The sequence below is a fragment of the Monodon monoceros genome, unplaced genomic scaffold (genome assembly GCF_005190385.1).
Source record: "Monodon monoceros isolate NGI ecotype Baffin Bay Population unplaced genomic scaffold, NGI_Narwhal_1 Super_Scaffold_6, whole genome shotgun sequence".
Lineage (NCBI taxonomy): Eukaryota > Metazoa > Chordata > Mammalia > Artiodactyla > Monodontidae > Monodon > Monodon monoceros.
The window spans coordinates 1,587,606-1,592,158 of record NW_021703783.1 but is presented as its reverse complement, the minus strand read 5'-3'; the positions used below and the strand labels follow the sequence as shown (position 1 = coordinate 1,592,158).

Here is a 4,553-nt window from a genome sequence, read left to right as displayed (position 1 = left end):
CTGGGCCTCTAGAAGACGTGGACCAGGACCCAGGGCTTTACTCTGCCCTCTGCAGGGTCCAGCTATTTCTCCTCACTGGCCTGCACCCCAGACCATGGCAGCCACATCGAGGGCCAAGAACTGGGGAGGCCTCTGCTCCCCAGTCACAGAGGGTACAAGTTGGAAGGCATTTTCTGAGCAGCACGTCTCTACTCCGGGCAGGGATTCAGCTACCATCGGCCCGGCCTTGACTGCAGGGAGCAAGCAGTTCTTTGGGCCTGTCCTGAATAGTAAAGCTTACACATACCCTTGTTTATCTGGGGAAATGCCTCCCAATTCTGAACAATTGACTTACGGGTTCTCTTTCTGAGAACAATGCCCATTCATAAGACAGGGACATTCTGTTCTGGTGACTCCCGGCTGGGCAGTCACAGCTCTCTCGGGAGAGGGAGGTGGGCAGGGTTCACCCCCACAAAGCCGGCTGTGTCCCGGTGTGTGCTCCGAATGTGAGCACACAGGGCCGACCTGGTCGGTACCTGCCCAGAGGAACACACCCTGTGCACGTGGCAGTGGCATGTCCTGCTCACGTACCACCTGCCCTTCTCCCTGAGCTGAAGAAAATTGGGTAACTGTGTCCTCTGCTAAGGTCACAGTCCACACCTTCAGAAACCATCCAGGTCAGAAATGTTAAGAAAAGACTTCACTTCGGGCCTCCCTGGCGGCGCAGGGGTTAAGAATCCGCCTGCCAGTGCAGCAGACATGGGTTCGAGCCCTGGTCCTGGAAGATCCCACATGCCGTGGAGCAACTAAGCCCGTGCGCCACAACTACTGAGCTTGAGCTCTACAGCCCGTGCGCCACAACTACTGAGCCTGCGCTCTAGAGCCAGCGAGCCACAGCTACTGAGCCCGTGTGCCACAACTACTGAGGCTGTGTGCCACAATTACTGAAGCCCGTGCACCTTGAGCCTGTGCTCTGCAACAAGAGAAGCCACCGCAATGAGGAGTAGCCCCCACTCGCTGCAACTAGAGGAAGCCGGTGCGCAGCAACGAAGACCCAACATAGCCAAAATAAATAAATAAATTTATAAAAAAAACAAAAAACAGGGAGGGAAATTGTTTGGAAATCAGAACACTGAGGTTTTCATTTTGAGTTTTTTTTTTTTTTTTGCTTTGCATGTAGAGAAGTGCTTTATTTATTTTTTTCTTTCAGTCTGTTTTTTGAAATGTAATTGACACACACAGCGCTAAGTTTTAGGGGAACAGCATGATGACCTGACTTACACATATTGTGAGATGATGACCACGATGAGTTTAGCTAAATCCATCACCTAGGGGCTTCCCTGGCAATACAGTGGTTAGGACTCCAGCTCTCACTGCTGGGGCCTGGGTTCAATCCCTGGTCATGAAACAAAGATCCTGCAAGCCAGGAAAAAAAATCCATCACCTCATAGAGACTTTATTTTTTTTTAATAAATTTTTAAATTTAAATTTTTATTTATTTTTGGCTGCGTTGGGTCTTCGTTGCTGCATGTGGGCTTTCTCTAGTTGCGGCGAGCGGGGGCTACTCTTCGTTGTGGTGCGTGGGCTTCTCATTGCAGTGGCTTCTCTTGTTGTGGAGCACAGTCTCTAGGCACATGGGCTTCAGTAGTTGCAGCACGTGGGCTCAGTAGTTGTAGCTCGTGGGCTCTAGAACGCAGGCTCAGTAGTTGTGGCACGCAGGCTTAGTTGCTTCACAGCATGTGGGATCTTCCCAGACCAAGGCTCGAACCCGTGTCCCCTGCACTGGCAGGTGGATTCTTAACCAATGCGCCACCAGGGAAGTCCTCTGACAGTCATCTTGAAGTTGGTCATTGGTGATCTGATCAGCCTCATCTTGATTGTTTCAGGTACAGTTAATCTTCAGGTCCAGGGTCGGTTTGTTTCCATTTCTTTGAGGCCAGTTCTTGGAATGGTGGCAGCTTATGTCATGGCTACAGTCTAGTCATCATGTAGTTCACTTCTTCCACCTGGCGAGGGTATCAGTATCTACAAGACAGCTCACAGGATATGGCTCACATTATGATCTATAGCCCTTGAGGAGGAACTAAAGGTCCTTGACTATGCTTGCTGACTAAACATTTATTATTTGGTCTCCTTTGACTGTTTTCCTTTGTTTCCGCATTTTCTTACGTCTCCAGTTGAACTTATTCTTTGGCTAAAGTTTCTCCACAGACAGAAGGCAGGCTCAGGCCATGGGGGACAAGGACCACAGGGTCCTGCTCCCTTTCAATACTATGTGTTGTTCACAGACATATATATGTATGCCTGTGAAAATATACAAAATTACTGAAAGGAATAACAAATTCGTGGCAGTGCTCAGCTCTGGGGAGAGAAGGAAGGGAATAGGAATTCTGTGTCTGTGAACGTCACAGAATGTTTCAACTTTATCTGTAACATTTTACTTCTTTTACGTAAGGGAAAAAAAGAAACAGCAAAGATTAGTTTTTATCAGCTCTGGGTGGTGGGAACTTTTCATATTACACTCTGATTTCTCTGTATTTTTTCAAAAACCACCATACAGATCAGCGAGCACGAGATGAAATCTTTTGTTTGAAAAAGCACCCATGTGCTTGCTCCCCGTGAACTGTCTCTGGGCAGCTGGGGAGGGGACCAGGAAGCAGGGTCAGTGTGGGACATGAATTTTCACTGCACGTTCTTACTGTGTATACATTTAACTATTTGAACATACTGCTTAAAAATAATAATTATAAAGAGCAAGCAGGGCTTCCCTGGTGGCGTAGTGGTTAAGAATCCACCTGCCAATGCAGGGGACACAGGTTCAAGCCCTGGGCCGGGAAGATCCCACATGCTGCGGAGCAACTAAGCCCGTGCGCCACAACTACTGAGCCTGTGCTTTAGAGCCTGCAAGCCACAACTACTGAACCCGCGTGCCATAACTACTAAGCCCGCGTGCCGCAACTACTGAGCTTGTGCTCTAGAGCCTGCGAGCTACGACTACTGAGTCCATGTGCCACAACTACTGAAGCCCACGCACCTAGAGCCTGTGAGCCACAACTGCTGAGCCTGCGTGCCACAGCTACTGAGCCCGCGCTCCTAGAGCCCCTGCTCTGCAACAAGAGAAGCCACTGCAATGAGAAGCCTGCGCACCACAACGAAGAGTAGCCCCCGCTCACCACAACTAGAGAAAGCCTGCGCGCAGCAATGAAGACCCGATGCAGCCAAAAATAAATAAATAAATTTATTTTTAAAATAATAATAATAAAAAAAAAAGAACAAGCAAACAAAAAGCATGTTTTAAGAGCCTGCTTTACTTGGAGAGGAAGGTGAGCACAGGCCTGCCCTCTAGATCAAGAGGCCTCATGTTCCTGGAGAAAGAAAGGACTTCTGTGGGTTCTTGGAGACTTTGCCCAAGAAGGCAGGGGTTGCACGCCCTCCAACCTCACCCTTGCAGTGCGGGCCATACTGAGAGTGGTGAGCAGCTGGGTTTTTTTAATTAAACAAATTTTTTTTTCTTTTATATTTTGGCTGCACTGTGTGGCATGTGGGATCTTAGTTCCCTGACCAGGGATCAAACCCATGACCCCTTCAGTGGAAGCGCAGTGTCCTAACCACTGGACCGCCAGGGAATTCCCGTGAGCAGCTATTAACACGCCAGTTATGTAGTGGATGGGCAGGAAAAAACACTGAAAAATGTCCACTATGGCAAAGGTAAGTATATTTTAGGATGGTGAGAGAGAAGCCCCTTGGCCAGGCAAACATTCAGATGGTTGTCCTGTTCTCAACATCAGAGTCCTCAGCAAGAAAACAAAGCCAGAGTTCACGTGGCAGGGGGGTCGGACTGCGGATCTCTCCTTTGTGGCGGCGGCGGCCAGAGAGCGAGAGTACGAAGTGTTGCAACCCGAGTCATGGCAGGACAGGCATTTAGAAAGTTTCTTCCCCTCTTTGACCGAGTATCAGTTGAAAGAAGTGCAGCCGAAATTGTAACCAAAGGAGGCATTATGCTTCCAGAAAAATCACAAGGAAAAGTATTGCAAGCAATGGTAGTAGCTGTTGGATCCGGCTCTAAAGGAAAGGGTGGAGAGGTTCAACCAGTTAGTGTGCAAGTTGGAGATAAAGTTCTTCTCCCAGAATATGGAGGCACCAAAGTAGTTCTAGATGACAAGGATTATTTCTTATTTAGAGATGGTGACATTCTTGGAAAATACGTCGACTAAAATAAGTCACTATTGAAATGGCATCACGTGAAGCTGCCACTGAAGTTCTGAAATCTTTCATCGTGTAAATAATTTCTGTGTTTCTTTTATAATAAAGTAATGATATCCAAACTAATGATATTCAGTGTCTCTGAAATTTAGTTTCTCTGTATTGATTTAAACATTCCCAAATAAAGGTATATAAATGAAAAGAAAACAAAAATAAACCTTCCAATCGATGGAAAACAAACTGTAAAATCTAACAACAAACATGGAGGAACCTTGAAGCTATTGTGCTGAGGGGGGAAAGAAGCCCGTCACAGCAGGACAGATGCTGTGTGATTCCACTTCTGCGAGGCCCCCAAAAGAGAGCCACAGAGA

General features: G+C 47.5%; 1 pseudogene; it reads left to right on the top strand.

The window, feature by feature from the left end:
* Positions 1-3,286: 3,286 nt before the first annotated feature.
* LOC114885976 lies at positions 3,287-4,308 on the top strand (annotated as a pseudogene).
* The last annotated feature ends 245 nt before the right edge of the window (positions 4,309-4,553 follow it).